Source organism: Coenobita brevimanus, chromosome 54 (genome assembly GCF_032717465.1).
Source record: "Coenobita brevimanus isolate Jiangsu-jjx chromosome 54, ASM3271746v2, whole genome shotgun sequence".
Taxonomy (NCBI): domain Eukaryota; kingdom Metazoa; phylum Arthropoda; class Malacostraca; order Decapoda; family Coenobitidae; genus Coenobita; species Coenobita brevimanus.
This window is the reverse complement of record NC_137007.1, coordinates 36,581,299-36,600,670: the sequence shown is the minus strand read 5'-3', so window position 1 is coordinate 36,600,670 and position 19,372 is coordinate 36,581,299. Positions and strand designations below refer to the sequence as shown.

At 43.1% G+C, this 19,372-nt stretch overlaps 1 protein-coding gene across 1 annotated transcript in view; it reads left to right on the top strand.

The window, feature by feature from the left end:
* LOC145401098 (visual system homeobox 2-like) overlaps positions 1 to 19,372 on the top strand; it is a 91,935-nt gene that overhangs the window by 46,135 nt on the left and 26,428 nt on the right. The gene's annotated exons all lie outside the window — the stretch shown is intronic.

The window sequence follows — 19,372 nt, the reverse complement described above, 5'->3', positions numbered from 1 at the left end:
AGAGGAGAGGACACATGAAAAGTGAACAGGCAGAATGGGGAGAACGTAGCTGGAGGTGGGATGGGGAATAGAGGATAGACCGTACGAAAAGTTGAGCCACAAAATTACATACACAAACCATACATACATTATGGACTTAGTATAGTGACTCGATATTATTACTAATTTTCATCTACTACTTCCTAACTGCCACAGCATGAAAAGAGGCTATGAAAACAATTTCCCGAAAATCATTGCTAATAAGGGAAAATATGAAAATATACATCATCAGGATTGGACATGCCGGCCAAAGCATACGGGAAAAAACTAGATGTAAATTCAGCAATGAACTTAGCACCAACGCATTTTCCTTTTCTGAACGATCTTCATAACTCTTCAGTTTGAGGACGTCTTGTTTTCTGGTTAAGCCCAGACGATTTTATTCACTTTAGGTAAGGACCCTCTGGACGACAAGGTACGATTTTTTTGTTTTTTGACGTGTGGAACATATAGAAGGCAAGGTAATATGAAAATATATTGTTAACAAAAATGTATGGTACACATGGCACTGTAATACTAACGATATATAGTTATGACTGTGCTATAATCCGTTCGTCTTCACCTAATGCAATTGGGCCACTCCCACAACCTGAATTCCCAGTTGTGTTTGCAGGAACTTTGATGAGCCTTAGTTATGAATAAGAATGAATATCCTTTGCTACTAGCCAGACCAACCGCTCCAGTCTGACTACACCTGGGATTAGAGATTTTTGTCAGGTTAGAACAAATGTGTTAGTGATCTCTTCAAGAGTTTCACAGTCTAAAATGTCAATTTCCTCCCTCAACTGAGAAGGAACTGCAAATGCTGAAGTAATCGTTCCAGTCTATGCTGTTCAGCTCTAAAATCTTCATCAATTGAAGCATCTGATCAATTAGTATCTACGCTGATACTTGGTACAGGCAAAATTATGCACCGTCTTTAATGATAATATTGCTTAGGGCAGATGTATGGTGGATAATTTTTAAAAGAAAGACAGACTTTGGATAAGAGATGACGTGGCTGAGGAAGAAGAAGAGAAACCTACTGAAGGGAAGAAGCTCAAATCCAACAGTCTACAGGACATTACACCTTTTCACTCCAATTATGTGTTTTTTAATTTAATCTTGCTGCCTTAAGACGTTATTATTCAGCTTACGAGTCTTCGAAACAGCCTTCATTAAACCCTATCACTATAATAAATAAATAAATGAAGAAATGAAGAAATAAAATACGTCACCTGATTCAACAGGTTAAAGGTACACCAGAGTACACAGAAAGGGAGACGAAAGACAGAGAGGGAAGAAGACGTGGACGAGGAGAGAGGAAGTGAGAGGGAGGGCAGAGGGTGTGAGAGAGGAAAGAATGGGGAAAGAATGGGAATGCAGGCGGAAAATAAGAAGAGCAGAGGCAAAGCAAGAACGTGTATGGCAGTGCATGAGGAGCAATCATGGGAAGAGGATGAAGCGCATGAAAAGGAGAGATGAGAAAAGGAGAGAGTTAATGGAAAGAAAAGATGCAAGAGGGAAAAAGTGCATGACTAGGAAAGATGCAAAAAGAAGAAAGTGTATGAAAAGAAATTATGTAACAGGGAGAGTGCATGAGGAGGAAAGACGCGAAAAGGTGGGAGTGGAGAAAGAGGAATGATGCGAGAGTGCATGAGACAAAAAATGGATGCGAAAGAAAAGAAGTTCATGGTGAGGAAAAAGGTGAAAGGAAGAAAGTATATGATGTGGACAGCTTCGAAAAGGAGAAAGTACATGTGAGGAAAAATGCCATAAAAAGAGAGTGCATTAAAAGGAACAATGCGAAGGTGGATAAAAGACGAGCAGCAGAAAAAAAAATAAATAAATAAATAACTGCTTGTACTCGGTAACGTATTATGATTGCTTTATTCTTGTTACCTCCAGACGATTTCATTCAGCTCACGAGATCCCCCCTGGCAGTCACGAGGTAATTGAAGGCCGTATGAAACCGCTCGTAACGTCTCTCCTAAACCGAATAAAATAGCCTGGAGGTGACAAGAATGAAAACAGAGAATACGTCATCGGTGGCAAGGGATTAACTGCAGAGCTTGTGCAAACGAGGAAGGAAAAAAAGAGGGGAAGGGGGATGAGGATGATAAAATAAAAGAGAAAAAATATGCCCATAAGATGGAAGGAGAAAATACTGGTAACGGTTGAGATAAAGTGGAATGCAGCGTTACAGCAGAATATGAAGGGAACAGCAAAGTAGTGAGGAAGTAAAACATAGGCTGCAACCCTCCATCTGACTAAGCACATACCCCCCACCTCCCTGCACACCTAACCAAGCGCATAACGGCCCTTCCCTCCCTCCCCCCAATCTCTTCTTTTAAAGGTGGACGTAAGGAGAAAGCCTTGAGGACACATAACCTGAGCCCTTCAGATTCCTTGCATAGTTCGCATTGAAATTTCTGGAAAAAAAAAAAATCTTTAACTTTTTCATTATTTTCAGCGCCTATCAAAAGGCAACATTTCACTATAAGACACAACTATGTGAAATTTCATGACTCTGTTGTGAACATTTTCTGAGTTCTGACCAAGAAAACAAAATCTCTACTCCCAGCCAGCCGCCCTGCCGCCCAACTCTACGGATGGACACCTATTGATCCCAGTGATAACAACACCTTCCTCTGCCTTTGGCAGGTGGAGGGTAATTAAAGAGGCAACATTCACCTGAGAGATATAGAAATGCATAAAATGGAAAGCACAAACGAGACATGAGTATATCAAGTCTAGGTGGAAAGAAAGACAGAGCAAAAAATTTAACAACGTGGATAATGGATTCATTATCAATTATATATATATATATATATATATATATATATATATATATATATATATATATATATATATATATATATATATATATATATATATATATACAATCTCTGCGTCTCAGTGTTGCATTTCTTTACCTCTAGTATTGTTATTTCAGTAATCACTGATCTTCTGAACACCCCGCTTGCATCCCTAACCGATTACGAAAGGTACACAGCACCTGTCCAGCTACACATTTTCACTCCTTTTCTGTCCTACTTTCCAGTGTAAGAGTTAACCAATACTTTCAGTCCTTCGTGTATACAACTGGTCAACTTTGAATCTGACTTCTTCAATCTGTATTTCCTTTTGCTTCAGACTTCCAGTATTGTAAGCACGATGTGTCCAGGGAATACGAGGTGAACGGATTTTCATTTTGTCATTCTTATACTCAGATTATTAGGAAAGAGAATGAGGATAGGGAAAGGCATTACGAAGACATTCTAGAAGCGGAAAAACAATATGAGGAGGAGGGAAGACAATATGGAGAAACTTGCATTGGCAGGAGGAAGGGAAAGTCGATTGACGAATGGAAAGTTGAAGGTGATTGCAATAAAAAAATGTGCAGAACGACAAAAAAAATGGACGGGGAAGAAGAAATGAAGACTGGATAATAAACACTGATATACCTCACACAACTCCTCTTTCTCTTTCTTCCATGCCACCAATACCTCTCACAGTCCCTTTGCCTCTTCCTCATCTCTGCAGTACCTCTTCCTGTGTTATTTTCCCCTCTTTTTCTCTTCAGTACCTCCTACAATCGCTCTTCATTTCCTGTATTTCTTTTCGTGTTTCATTTTTCCTCTCCCTCTTCCCCCCAATTGCTCTTCCTCTCTTACATTCCTCCTCTTCTTTTGTTTTATTTTTCCGTTTCTTTCTTTCGTCCGTTTCTAATCCTCTTCCTTTGCTTTATTTTTTTACTTTTCTATTTTCCTCGCCGATTTCTCTCCTCCTCTTTCTACAGTTATGTTATAATTTTCCTCTCCCTCTTCTTGCCTCCAGTACCTCAAATTATCCCATTTCCTCTTTCATTTCTCTCCTCTTCTTCCTTCCATTACCCCTCCCTCTTCTCTTCGTCCAGTTCCTCTCACCATCCCTCTTCCTCTCTCTCTTCCTCACTCTAGCATCTCTCATCATCCCTCTTCCTCTCCCCAATTCCTCTCACCATCTCTCTTCCTCTCTCCAGTCCTTCTCACCATACCTCTTCCTCTCTCTCCTCCTCTTCTTTATCCCAGTGGTCGCCCCTCTCCCCCTGTCCGGACTTCATAAGCGAGCAGTGTCCGGCAGCGAGACAGATATGATACAGTCGCAAGAAATATCATCTCCCTTGACGAGCGTCCGGCCGGGAAGGTGAGACAATAACGGGTGCAAGTGGAGGAGGCGAGGGGAGGCAAGAGAGAGAGAGAGAGAGAGAGAGAGAGTGTGTGTGTGTGTGTATGTGAGCTCTCTCTCTCTCTCTCTCTCTATCAACTTCTACTTATCTTTCCCATACAGTCCTTCCCCCCTCCCTCTTTCTCCTTATATTACCCCCCTTCACATCCACTTCCCAACTACAGCTATCTCTCCCTCTATCTGTCTTTCCTCCCCTCTTTATCTGTCTTTCCCTCATCCTCCGATAGCTTCATCTACCTCTTTCCACCATCCCATCTTGCTTCTCTATATATTTTTCTTTTCCTTTTATAGCCTCAAACTTTTCCTCTCACTTCGACCTTCCTATCAACCTTTCCTCTCTCCCATCTTCCCTTTCCTTCTATATATTTTCCCTTCTTCCCTCCTGATCCTCAGTTTTTCCCTTCCCTTCCCTAGCAGTTCTTCCTTCAATTGTCTTTATTCCATGACATCTCCCTATCATGTTTTCCTCACTCCCATCTTCCCTTTTCCTTCTTTATATTTTTCCTTCTCCCTCTTTTTCCTCCCCTTCTCTATTAGTTCCTCCTCTCTTTTTCCCTCTCGTCTTTCTTTTTCGTTTATATATTTCCCCTCTTCCCTCTTTTATCCTGCCCTTTCCTCCCTTTTTCCAATCAATTCTTCCTCCCTTCCTCCCTCCCCTTCCCCTTACTCTTACCTATACAGTATATGTTTCGTCCAGGCAAAGTCCCCCTCTCCTCTCACTATAGCTTTTTTCTGTCCCTTCCTCTCTAAGCCTCTAGTTTTCCCTTTTCCCATTTTCACCCTTTCCTCTTCCCCTCTCTACCTCTGCTTCTCTTTCCCATAGGACTCTCCGCCCTCCCATGTTTCCTTTTACCCTCCTCACCACAATTTTTCTCCTTCCTTTTCTCACCCCCTACTTTTTCCTTTCATTCCTCCAGCTCTATATCTACAGTATTCTTACTTCTACTATGGCTCTGGTGAGGGACGCCTTCGCACGCTGGCTCCGAGGCAACTGGACGGAAGACTTCTCCCCTCTTTCATCTTCTCCTACTATCTCCTCTGTAATCTTCCTTTCCCTCTTGCACCATGCTTCTTCATTCCTTCCTTCTCCAGCCATTTTCCCCTTCTCTTTCAATTTTTTCTTCCTCCCTCCATTCTTCTGCCTTTACCTCTCGCACTTATAGATTCATCCTCCTTCCCTCCTTCACTCCTTTACTTTCCTTCCCTCCTTCCCTCCCTAAAATTCTCTCTCTCTCTCTCTCTCCCCTTCCTCTATCTCTTCTCGTCCCTACAAACTTCTTCTGCCGTGCACAACATACTTTTCCCTATTTTCCCTCCGATTCCTGGCCTTTCCATCTCTCCTCACCCTCTACTTCTTCCTCCACCTCTACTCCTTCTCTCCATACAGTTTTCCTCCCTCCCAAACCATATTTTATCCTCCATCATTTTTTTCTCTCGTCTCGTCCCTTTCACCTCTACTTTCCTTACTCCTGTATTTTCGTCCCTCTACAGTCCATCTTTCCACACCATAACTTTTCCATCTCTCTCTCTCTCTCTCTCTCTCTCTCTCTCTCTCTCTCTCTCTCTCTCTCTCTCTCTCTCTCTCTCTCTCTTCCATCATCTTCAGTTCTCTATTACTACGTTTTCCTTCCACAGTATTTTTACCTCTACTTCTCACCTCATTAGGTCTCCCCCCTGTCTCTCCCTCTCTCTAACACCACAGTTTTTTCTCCTTCCTCTATTCCTCCACGTCTCTCCCTTTCTACCTCTCGTCCCCTCCCTTCCGCATCATAATTTTCCCGCCTCTCCTCCCTCTACTTTCCTTTTACCCTCTTTCCTCTCATTTCTCTCCCTAATCTTCCCTCCCTACCGCTCGTCCCTGAGTATGGACATCCCCTCCCATCCTATACTTTTCCGTCCTGTAATCCATTTCTTCAGCTTTCCCTCCCTCACCTTTTGCCTTCACTATACCTCCTCTTTTCCCTCTTATCTCTCTTTAATCCTCTACAGCCCTCCCTCCCAACCTTTACTTCTACCTCTCTCACTCTGTCTTTATCTCTACCTCTACCTCTCTGCTGCCCTTGCAACAAAACACAGCCATCAAGAGCCCCGGCAGCAGTAAACACACGCAGACAGTCTCACCCCAGCGTCATTAACCCTGGCTCCTGCTCCCGACTTCAATAGCCTTAAGTGACGCCTCGCAAATAGTCTCATCCCTACGACGGCCGAGTTAATGCCTTCAATACCAGAGCAGGTCTCCACAGGTCTCCCTCTTAAGCTAAATAAAATCGTAAAATCGTCTGGAGGGAATATGTATACGGTAAAATATTAAAGAAGTAAGAATGATGGTCTCTAAACCCTCTACCACGAAAGGTCTCTCTTAAAGCTGAATAAAATCGTCTGCACCGGGATATACGACAGTACACACACACACACACACACACACACACACACATATATATATATATATATATATATATATATATATATATATGACGTCATTGCACTGAATGGCTTAACAGACATTATTTCCTAAACCATCATCTACGAAAGATTTCCCAAAGCTGAATAAAATCATCCTAGTAAGTGTCTTTCTTGAAAGATGTCTCCCCTAAAGCTGAATCTAACCGTCTGCAGGCAGCAGGAATAAGATATAGAAAATGTAATTGTATCGAAAGGTTAATGAAAGTTGTCTATAAACCCTCCAGCACAAAAGCTCTCACAACAGAGAAAAATCGTCCACGGGTGGTAAGAATAAAATTAAAAAGGCATCATTGTATTGAAGAAGATAAAACCCGCGTCTACACCTCTCTTTCTCGCTCTCGCTCTTTCTCTCTCTCTTTCCTCCCCTTACGCCCTGAGATAGAGACAGTGTGTATTGCAAACCTTTGTCTTGCGTTCCCCGGGATATTAGTGCTAACGTAGGCGGTAATGGAGGAACAAAATACACCTCGCCACGGTGTCCTCTCTCTCTCTCCCTCTCACCCTCTCTCTCACACACTCTCCCTCGCCCCTCGTGTCGCTTCCTGCCCTGATCGGTGGCCGCCCCAGATGAGCAACTTGGATGCTAGTTGGGTAATCTGAATTCGCCATTTCGCTGAGGTGAAGTTGCAAATGCGCTTATGGACGTGCCTGCCGCCTGCGATATTGGCAATAATGGGTGCATATGAAAGGGGTCGGAGGGGCAATGCAGCCGGGATATTGACCATTCGGCTCCCGGGGTGCAAGTGTTGAAGGGGCTCCGGAACTCACGCCTCGTCTACAGCAAAGAACTTGTATTGGAATTTAGTGTCGGGGTCTGGCAGGAGGAGCTGTATGTGAATAGGTATTTAGTCCGACCCGCTTCCACACTTTATTAAACCCGTATTTAGTGCGGACCAGGAAGGACGGATCTCGCGTGTCAATATCGAGGGGCCCTGGCTTTATTACTGAGAGAGAGAGAGAGAGAGAGAGAGGGAGAGAGAGAGAGAGAGAGAGAGAGAGACAGAGACAGAGAGAGAAATGACGAACTGGTACTGGTGGTGGACACTAACGAGAACTACTGCGCTCTTATTTTTTTTTCTTCCATCACTGAGTAGAGGGATATACCTTCTCTCGTGTGTGTGTGTGTGTGTGTGTGTGTGTGTGTGTGTGAATAAGAACAGACTGGCGGACACAGTAATGTAAACTACCGCTGGTCTGCGCTCTAATTTTGTCTTGTCTTTAATCAAGCAACACTACACCATTCTTGTCAGGCACTGCGACATCCATAGTCTTGGCAACTGGGCTCTCACACCGATCTTGATGACTTCTTGGTGTTGTGGCCCCAGGCTTATCTGTACCTGAACCCAGTGGACTGCTGGCTGACTCTGCCCTTTTCATGTACTCCACAACACTCCTTTCGGGGGATAGGGAGGAAGATGAGGGAATTTTGCATAACCGGGCGAAAGAAAATGAAACAGGGGGACGTTAGCTAAAGAAACTAAGGTAATGGAGGATCAGAAACAGAAAGAAAACTTAGAGGAGGGAAGCGCGAGAGGAAGAGGGAAGCGAAAGGGGAGCTGTGTGATGACAAGAGTGTGTGGAAGGGGAGGATAGGAAAAAACTGGGAAAGGAGCTTGGAACAGAGGCTTAGGAAGGGAGACTGGGTGTTTGGAAAGAGGGGATATCCAAGTAAACGGGGACAAACACTGGAAAAGACTTGGGGATGTGTGTGTGTGTGTGTGTGTGTGTGTGTGTGTGTGTGTGTGTGTGTGTGTGTGTGTGTGTGTGTGTGTGCTGCATATATCTGGTAGTTCAGTGGCAGAAAAGGACAATACCACAGCTCTCCATCCTTTACATAACACTTCTTCGTGACTAGCACCAAAGTCTATTGTTAATCTCTTGTTACAACTCAGCATTCAAGAAGGAGAGATGGAAATTTTAAGCCAAGTTGAAGTGAGCAGCGTATAGGAAAGTAGATCAATCGTCTAGCCCTAAATAACCAGGGCTACAATAAATTATTTTAACTGGAACAGAATTATATGGTATTACTGGCTATTGTCCAAGCAGCATTGTAGGCTTCGCAACACCTCTTCCTTAACAATTTATTTTATCTTTATGCCTTAATATTCTCTTATATGTCACTTATACGAAATAATCGATTTAAACAGAACATTATGACAGAATAATAAGGACGAAGTAGGCAAAATAAATCGCCAAGAAAAAGGTGATGGGAGGGAGGAATGGACAGGATGATGATATATGAAAGTAGAAAAGGGAGCTGTGAGTCAGAGGAAGGGCAACCTGATGGTGGAGGACTAGGTGACGTGGAGGCGATTTGATTGTAGCCATCCTCTTCCGGGATTAAGGCATTGTGGTTACGGGTAGAGTGAAAGACGAAAATAACATGAAGACAATATAAGAACGAAAGAAAGTAATGTGATGAAGAAGAAGATGGGTGGCGGTGATGAATGAAGGGAAATTGACGGAGGGTAAAGAGGACGATGGAAGGAAAGGACGATGTCAAGTTAGCGAGACGGTAAAAGAGAATAAAGAGAGAATGGAGAGGCAAAATGAGATGATGAAGGCGCTTCCAAAGGGGTCGATGGGAGGAAAGTTTAGTGACTGAGTAGAGATGACAAAGAAGTGACGGGGAAAGGAAGGGGAGAAGAGAGGGGAGGAGAGGGGATGGGAAGGAAAGGGAAGCAAAGGGAAGGGAAGGGGTGGGAAGGGAAGGGAAAAGGAGCTGGAGCTGGAAGGGAAGGTACACGTTAAAGGGAAGGAGAATTTGGAGGGGCTTGATAAAGGAGAATATAAGATCGGAGTGGGAAGGTAAGAGAAGACGGAGAACGGAGTGGGATGGTAAGGGGTGAGGAAGAGAAGGGAATGGAATGGTAAGGGGAGAGAGAGAGAACGGAGTGGGATGGTAAGGGGAGAGAGAGAACGGAGTGGGATGGTAAGGGGAGGGAAAGAACGAAGTGGGATGGTAAGGGAAGGGAGAGAACAAAGTGGGAAGGTACGAGAAGGGAGAGAATGGAGTGGGATGGTAAGGGGAGGGAGAGAACGGAGTGAAACAGCAGAGTAGGGAAAGAGACAAAGGAAAACTGCAAACAGGCAAGAAATGAAGAAACAGAGAGCAAGGGGAAATATGACGAAAAGGGAAATTGGGAAGCGAGATGCAGGAGTGGAGAAGCAAAGTGAGGGAGGGTTAATGACCGAGGGGAAAGGAACAGAAAGGGAGGGGATTTGAATGAAGGGGAAGTCTGGAGGGGAGAGAGAAAGGAGGAGGGGTTAAGGGAGGTTAGATGGTGGAGAGGAGAGAAAAGAGGAGAGGGGGAGGGAAAAATGGAAGGACAAGAGGGAGGATAGGCGACGGAGAGGGGAATTGAAAAAGAGGGGAACGAAGGAGGGGAAGTAGATGACGGAGGAGGGGATAGAGAAGGAATGGGATAGAGGAAGGGTAGATGATGGTGGAGGGGAGAGAGGAGGAGGCGAAGGGAGGGTAGGTGATGGAGTGAGGGGAACGGAAGAGATAGTAGGGAAGTTGAGAGATGACTGACGTGAATAACGGAAAAGAGGGAGGGATAGAGGGAGGGTTGATATCGAACTGGAAGGGTAGGAGGGGAAGATTAGGGAGTGGACGAGGGTGGAAAGACAGGGAAGTGAGGGATGAAAGACGTGAAGGAAGGGAGAAAGGAGATGGGTGATAGAGGGAGGGGAAGCTGACGAAGGAGAGGGGAGAGAGGAGGAGAGGGATAGAGAGACGAGTAAATGACGGAAAGATGAACGATGGAGAGGAGGAAGAGGGGAAGGAAGATGGAGGATGAGTGACATGGAAGGAAGGGAGGAAAGGAAGAGGAGGAATACTGAGAAGGAAGATGCGAAACTGAGGGGGACAGATGACAGAAGGATGAGAGAGGGAAGGAGGTGAAAGGAGGAAGGAAAGGAAGGAGAGGGACAGAGGGAGAGGAGGTTCCAAAGTGACGAAATAGAGGGAGGGATAGATGGCAAGGATGGAAGGAGGAAGAAAGGAGGGGATGGGAGGGGAAGGAAATAGTATATACCGGGAGGGTGGGGGTGGGGGGGAAAGGGAAGGGAGGGGAGTGGGTGAGGGATGAGCACGGTGAAGGAGGGGGACAGCCGCTATGCAAATGTAAGCAGCGGGCCGAGGGGGAGTATGGAAATGAAGTAATTAACGTAGAGAATACAAGCAAGATAGATAAATAAGCAGGCAGCGGCGGCGGGAGGCAGTGTGGCGTGGCTGCAGGAACCCGACAGCAGATGCACAGACCGTAAGTGGGTCCTCTGCTGTATACGGTACAGAAGGTAGGCGGATAGTGTTACAGCTGATGGTGGTAGTAGTGGGTTATAGGAATGTTGGTAGTTAGGTGGTGGTGGTGAAAATGGTGCTGGTAGTGCAAGTGATGGTGGTAGTGGTGGTGGCAGAGATGATTAAAGAATAATAGGAGTAGAGCTGTGGGTACACTAGTAGTAATGAACTGGCGTATAAAGGAAAGCAAACGCTAACTGACCGATTAGTCTTTTCGAAGTCCGTTGTTATAGGACAGGTTATAACTAAGGAGTGTACTCTATCAGTCGGAGACGTGGATAGCAATGTAGGAAGGTTTCTTCCGCGTATCTCTCACTCTATCCAAAAACCGACAGGAAAAAGCTAGGACTCAAATACAACACAGAGAAACTGCTACGGAAATTTCGTCGGAAAGAATGACTGGAAATCGTGTTCTCCACACCCTGACACTGAGTGGCTGTGGTGAGATGGAAATGATGGTGGTAATGGCAAGAGTGATAACAGGGTTGTGAGTCAGGCTAGGTTGTCGAGCTGGTGGCAGTGATGGGTGGCGGACAGAGGTGGTAACAACGAGAAGGTTATGGATGCATCGGTGGGATGATAATTGTGGGTAATGAAGATGGAGGTAGTGGTGGGTTGTGGAGGTAAGGTGGTGGTGGAGGTGGTGGTGGTGGGAAGGGGTTATGGTGCAAAATTATGTAGAGATACTGTTGTTGCAGGTCTCGGCAGAAATAACTCCGGCATGGCTAATGTAGGTCTCGTGAGAATTAATGTCAGAATTGTTGTGGTAATAGGGTAGTTGTAGATCTCGGCGGAAATAAGGCCGGAATGGTAGTGACGACATAAAAGTAGCAAGTTAGGTGGCAAGTCAGAGGTAAATCATGTATGTATAGCGTGCTTGTTCTAACCCGACGAAGATTCCTAACTCCTTTCCTCCCAACTGATGGTCAAACGTAGTCATACGGGAGGGTTGATTTGACTAGCAACCAAGGAGACTCATAACCAAAGCTAATCGAATTTCATGCAACCACGATTTCACCTTCAAACTGTATGAGTGATCCAGTTTCGTTAGATAAAAACAAAGCAACTACAGTGACATAACAGTGGCGTGGTAATGGCAGTGGCACAAGGTAGGGTAGACAGTAAGAGCAGCAGTGATGATACAAAAAACAAAAAAACGATATCATAAAAGTGATAGCTAGAGGTCGTACAGAAAGACAGGCCGTGGCGGATGTGGCAAACGTAGAATAAACTGTCATGATAGCTTGATTATAGGTGGCATAAATTTGTTTGGTACTAGCAAGACTAATATCAGATGGTCGTCGTCGTACTGAAGAGGATATGGTCCAAAGGATGGCTGCTAAGCTGGATCAAGTCATCTAACCGTAGCGATAACGAACACAGAGATATCGCACTGACGGGCTTAAATGATCTGCACTACGTGAGTCAAACTTTGAGATGAGAAAGGACAATTTGGATGTAGGTGTTTTTACTCTAACAACCACACAGGGTAAGGGGGCAGCAGCGGGTGTGACAGTGGTAATGAAGGCTGCAGTATTGGTACCGACTCATGATCAAGGCGGTGGTACCGTCACTGTGGTATTGCGCTGGTGATTCCCAGACTTTCTTGAGCTGTAACCCAGACATTACGACTGTGTTCTGTCCTATTAACTTCTTTACCTGGAGAACTTTATTATCATAATCATTAATGTTTGACAACCTGCTAGGTATTCAAGTACAATTATTTTGTGCGTTGCTCAATCGGAAATCCAGTTTTATATTTAATAACTGCGTATAATTATAAAACTGATAAATATAATAAGAAACATATAGGATCTGGGTCCTCTAGTGATGCTTAAAATCAGTTTGAAAATCAGTACAGTAACAGAGGTGTAGAGATATATTTCATCACGCCCGCAATTCCCCAAAAGTTGTTGCATCACTTTCATGAGGCGATCTGCCCTCAAGTTTAAAACCACGGAGGTTAAGTCAGCGGCGGAAGGGTATAGGGTGATGGCCGTGGGGTGATGGCAGGGGTGGGGGTGGTGACAGGATGGTGGCAGCAGCACTGTCATCGCAACCCTAATTGTTATGTTATGGTTATCGGAAAACACTGGTGGGGTGGAGTGGCACCATTACCCTCACCACGCCACAATTAGCCACACACACACACACACACACACACACACACACACACACACACACACACACACACACACACACACATTATAAATTATGTACTCGATTCGGCGGCCTTTCTGCTCAATGTCAAAATGGCTGCGTTACGGTAACCTCAATGCCCACGAAGAAAGAGATATACCTAAAGGCAGCCGATGCTACTCGATGTCAAAAATCCAGAAATAAGTCATAACTCAGGAACCGGTGGCCCGATTGGACTGGAAATTGTTTTATTTTCAAGTGAGAGCATTTTCGAGGCACCTTGCTCTGACAAAGATTGCGCTACAATACGCCGTGTTTGCTGTTACCGTAACAAAGGGACAAACCAACAAACACACAGAAAACTGATCATTATATATATAGATTTATATATATATATATATATATATATATATATATATATATATATATATATATATATATATATATATATATATCAGCAAGTACAAACAAACGGGATGCAGAACCTCGCATACATACAAAAAGGATATGCAGGCATTCACATAAGCACCAACAAAGAATCAGACCTAAATGCAAGCACACAGTCGTATGCTAACACAAGAAAAAATACAAATCCACACATATATTACCACATAATACAAAGGAACAAGTCCTAAAGCTCAACTTATGACTATAGGAATTTTGTAATAGTTCGCCTGTACCGTTTTCTCGCCCCAGACCCACTCCAAAGCAGCTCATCTGGCCATTACATACTTGACGTTGTAAAATCGAGCATTAATCGCACTGTGGAACACGATACAATAATTCTAAACGGCGTCATTAAGACTATTACACTTCAACATAACCGTTCTGGCGAGGAAGGGTTATTTGAGGAGGGAAAGAGAGTAAGAGAGAGGAGAGTTGGAGGAAGAAAGGTGAAGGTGAGGTGCGGGGAAGATGAGAAATACAGTAAAACAATAAAAAAGACAAAGAAAATTAAAGCAAGGAAAGTAAAGGAAGATAAAGAAGGCTCGGCTTAAAGAAGATGAGAAAATGTGAAAGGCTGAAGAGTTGTGGATGAGAGTGGACGGCTGGAGAAAGAAAGGTTTAAGGAGGGAAAGAAAGGGGTAAAACGATAAGAATGATAAAGGAAAGTCAAGAAAGATGAGGAAAACCGGCCATGAGGGAAATGAAGGAAATGTGTGAGGATGGAGTGTAAAATAGGGTGAGACAGGAGGGCTGGAGGAAGACACGTGAGGGTGAGGTGCTGGAATGTGAGAAAATGTGTAAACTAATGAGACAGGTAAAGAAAAGATAAGGAAGACGGGGAGTGAGGGGAGATGTGAGAGGGAGAAGAAATGTAAAAGGGAGTGAGAGAGGAGGGTTTGAGGAATGACTGAGAGAGTGAAGTCCGGGAAGGTAAGGAAATGACTGGATTAATAAGACTCTCTAAGAAAAGTAGAGGAAGATAAGGAAAATGAGGAGTGAGGAAGATGTGAGAGGAACAAGATGTGCAAAGATAATGAGGAAAGAGAATTGGAGTGAGAAAAATGAGGGCAACTTGCAGGTAACATGAGAAAAGGAGAAAAATAAGAGGAGATAAGGGAAGGTATGGAAGAATGGCGTGAAGATTTTGACGGAGGAGATGGAAGAGATTTAAAAAGGGATGAAAGAGGAGTGAATGACGATGAATGTTGAGTGTAGTTTGAGTGAATGATGGAAAAAAAGTAAATAAGAGAAAGTAAGGGAAGTCAAGATATATGGGGATGTGAAAATGTGAGAAAAATATGGGTAAAAGAGAGTGAAGCGGGAAGGAAGCAGGAAGAGAGATGAGGGTGATGTGCAAGAAAAGAAATAAAAAGTGATACGAAAAGGTGTGCACAATGGAGAAAGACATAGTAAGCGAATTTAAAGAAAAGATACGAAGATGTGACAGGCGAAAAGGTGTGAATGAAAGCGAAACTGGGAGAGTTGAAGGAAGAGATGAGAGTGGTGGGCAAGGAAGATGAGTAAAAGAGTGATTATGAGAGATGGGGCTAAGAAGATACAAGAAGAAGGGGCATGAGGGAGACGCGACAGGAAAAACTGATATAAAAGTGGGCGGAAAGAGAGCTACATGAAAAAGGCAAGACATAGGAAGAGAGAGAGAGGCGGAGAGATCTGTAAAAAGGAGGCAAATTAATATGAGAGGCAGGTAAGGGTGGAAGAGAGATAGTAAGGATGAAACATGAAATATATATGAAAGGGAGGGATGTACAGTATGTAAGTGAGACGTGAGAAAAAAGAAGACAGGCGAGGAAAGTACGTGAGGGAGTTGTGAAAGACAGGAGAAGTGAAAGACTTGTCAAGCAGGGAGAAGGAAATGAGAGAGACACTTAAGAGAGGTATGTGAGACAAAGAGGTGACGGTGGTAGACAGAGTGATGGAAGTACAAGCGGCACGTGAGGGAGGTATCAGATATGGAAGTGAAGGAAGTGTCAGATAGAGAGAAGTGTCAGATAGAGAGAAGAAAGTGAGAGAGGCACGTAAGGGAAATGCCAAACTGAGAAAAAGAAAAGATGGAGGTGAGGGAGACACGTGAGAGAAGTGAGGGAGGCACGTGAGATAAAGAAAGAGAGGCGGGCTGGAGCAACAAGCCTGGAGCCAGCACGGTAATTGGCAGTTAGTGCGGCTCAGCCAACACCAGGCTAATAATGAGGCTAATACCATCACGTGACACCCGGGGCCTTGGGCTAGCCAGGGAGAGGCGGGGGCCTGGAAGTCTGGGAAAACTGGAAAATAGGTGTCAAAGCTGGAAATAAATGGATATCATTCGACAGTGTAAGGATAATACACATGTGAAAAAAATGTAATAAGACTGAAGTAAGTAAATTCAGTGAAAGATTAAAAGAAAATAAAAAAAATAAAGTTCTGGATGAGACTCAGAGAGATGAAACCAGACTGAAGTTGTAAAGACAGACGACCAGATGAAACCATGAAGACTCTAAAATGCCGGAATGGATACAGGATTAAAATTAAGTTCTGTATGTAAGTCAATAAAGCAATTTGTAATGCAAAAGATATTAGATGCGCACAAACGACCACGAGTGTAAATATGAAGTCTAGAAGACATAATTTATGGAAAAAAAATTTCAATGAAAGGATGGGTAAAACGAAGTAAAAACGAGACAACAGAGTGAGTTACACATATTCTTCCTTAAATAAAAATTTATGATACAAAATCCTGTTTTGTTCAAAATAATTTAAAACTGAGTTTGTTTACCTTGTTTGTGGTTTGGAAATGTTCATGCTTTCCTTAGTGTATCTCCGCAATATATCTACACACAGAAGTAAACACACACACACACACACACACACACACACACACACACAGTGGTGCTTACAGACTGAAACATGACTGTCACATAAAATTTATATACTGATACACATGCATCCGAATTTGCTTTTATTTCCATGACTCTTAATAATGTAATATATTCACCGCACATTATAATACTACGCTCTATAAACAACTAAACTGGGAATTTCCGTGTTCCATAACAGTATCACATATCCTGTACATGTGAAATTCTGATCGGTGATGCCCAGTTTCCCCACAAAGTTCCTCACCGGTATAGTTTATGCTCTATAATGCTTAAATTTTATCCACTATGACTTTTTCAAAACAAGGGAATAAACATAACAAAGTATATTTTGGTCATACCATGGCAGCACAGAACAGTGCAAGTATTCACATTATGAGTAAGCTATATTCAATTTCATAACAAATACCAATATACCAGTCCTGGATATGGCAGCCCTAACATGTATTCAATATGGAAAGTGGGTGTTAGCGTCGATGTGGTGACATGTGGAGGTGTATGATACGAAAGGAGGACTGCTAGGTCTCGGAGAACGGATTGTTACGCCTATGCCCAGAGTCGGACACAAAAAAGAAATACATTTGTAACTGTATTCGCCTCCAATACTTAATCATGAATAACCAAGCAGCAGCCACATTGCAAGAACAGTTTGGTAATCTGAATTTCGATAAATCAGACTGCTAATTTTCCACAGGACCCACCGATATGTCACAATCAGCTAACTACAATGCACCAGTCCTGAATGAGACAGCTTCTGGCATGAATTTAAAATGGACTGAAGGTATTTGTGCCGAAATGGTGACATAAGACGTGTCATGTAAGACGACAGCTGGCTCAAAAGGAACGGGTTGTTAGGATTTCGTAACTTGTAGTGTCCTTGAGCAAAGTGTAATGGATCAAGGGCTGAGGGGAGTTTGCATAACCAGACATCGAAGTCCATAGGAAGACATCGTCCATCACAGCCACCAATACCGTTATCACAACAGCCACTACCAACTTCATAATTCATAACAACAATCACCACCACCAACATCATAATTTATAACAACAACAACAACAACAACAACCTAGGAAGAACTCCCGTCGAGAGGCAAATAACTTAATTCAGCATTTAAATTAACGTTTTAAACTAGAGGAGAACTTGACAAAGAGACACGACGGTGCGACCCGAGGCGTCACGTGTTTCATCACAAGTGACGGGGCCGACCACGTGCTGGGGGGGGGGTGAGGAGGGGGTGAGGGAACTAATGGGCGAGGAAAGTTATGTGAAATGGATAATGTGGGATTTGAGGACGAGGGCGACACGTAGAGATGTGTGATTACTAATTGACGGTATGGAATGATATAACTATTAAAAGAAGAAGAAGAAGAAGAAGAAGAACAACAACAACAACAACAACAACAATAACAACAACAACAACAATAGAACATATGAAGAAAGGATTACTGCCGTAGGCCAGTTGTCCCCTGTAAGAGTAACAAAACTACTACAGCAAGTCAAGGATAGCAAAGAAGAAGGCTCTCCCCAACCCACTATACTCTCTAGCCGAAACCGGCAGGAAAAAGCGAGGGGGAACACCAGGCAGTACAGAAAAATTGGAGTGGACATTCTATGGGAAAGTGCGAAAGGAGAAAAGAGACTATCTTAGTGAAACCTCACTCTCTCTCTCTCTCTCTCTCTCGAGCAAGAATGAGTCTGCATGGAATGGACTGGGGATACACAGGAATGTGGTGTGGTGTGGCAATGAGCAGGGGGAAGCAGGCGATTAAGAGTAATAACAGCTGATTTAATAAGAAGATATTGGCAATGATATTCAACTGTTATGGAAATTGTCCGTGAGTGCAGGAGGGTCAAGAATAAGAGCAGAATACACTTAAAAAAGGATAAGCATGGGTAAAATTAAGTAGTAATATTAGGCCAAACACACAATGATAATAAAAATAATACACAAAGCAGATGATGCAGGGCAAATGGAAAAAGAAGGAAATGAAAGATAAATGCTGAGAGAAGAAAAAGATTATCGGTGAACTGTGAAAGCTTGCAAGAGAACTGGAGAACAGCCAAAAAACTGAATGAATAAATGAATGAATGAATGAATGAATAGTTTAATGAATGCACTGTAGCGGCTGACCTAAGAAAGAAATTATAATATGGATGAAGGAAAAGACAGAAGAGAAAAGGAGTCTGATTGAGGAATATGATTGCTCGCTGAACTGTGAACACGTAGAAAAAATAATAAAAAGAGTAGCGAAGGGTAAAGCAAAAGAAAGAAAAAACTATATACCTGATGATCTACGAACGTGAATACTTGAAGGCAATTACTCACAACCAAACTAAGAAGAAATATGGTAAGGAAAAAAAAGGAAAGAGACAACAACAAAAATATTTTTAAAATATGTCTAACACACTGTGAACAAAAACAAAAACAAAATATCAAGACAACCGGACGAAGTAAGGGAAGAAGAAAATTATGGCTGTGGCATCTGTGGTTAGTGGGAGAAAAATTATAGCACAGAAGGGTAAAAAAAAAAAAAGAAAAAGAAAAAAAAAGACAGAAAGCTTTGAAAATATGTGTGATTAGCTGTGAACACATAAAAAAATAAAACTAACAAAACAAGCAAAAGAAATATAAAAGAATAAAAAAGCATGGGTGTGACGTATCTGTGGTATGAAAGGATAAATAATGGGTGGACGACTAGCCTGGCAGCAAAGAGATGGAGTGAGATGACGCGGCAGCTACAACTGTTATAGGCTGAGGGTTTGTATTCTAGGTGACATAGGCCGCTACGTAGCACCTCTTCCGCAACGATTTATTTTAATGTTCTCTTGTACGGTGTTTATATCGTTCTGGGACTGACATGGTTTGCATCAATAACATCAAGAGGATATTCGGGT